Here is a 213-nt window from a genome sequence, read left to right as displayed (position 1 = left end):
CAGGAAAAGACTTAAAAGATATTGTAAAAATGATAAGAGAATAAAACCGAGATGTAAAAAAACAGGCATGGTTTAGGTATTTATGTATGGGGAGAAACAGTCCAGCCCAGGTAAGCAGGCAAGTAAGCTCGTTAAGAAAGCAAACTAATGAGTATGCATATTGCTTTGTGGTTAAATGCTGCAGTTTTGCATGGAGACGAGTTCCTCAGCTTA

Source organism: Penaeus monodon, chromosome 31, assembly GCF_015228065.2.
Source record: "Penaeus monodon isolate SGIC_2016 chromosome 31, NSTDA_Pmon_1, whole genome shotgun sequence".
Classification (NCBI taxonomy): domain Eukaryota; kingdom Metazoa; phylum Arthropoda; class Malacostraca; order Decapoda; family Penaeidae; genus Penaeus; species Penaeus monodon.
This window is presented reverse-complemented; position numbering follows the sequence as displayed.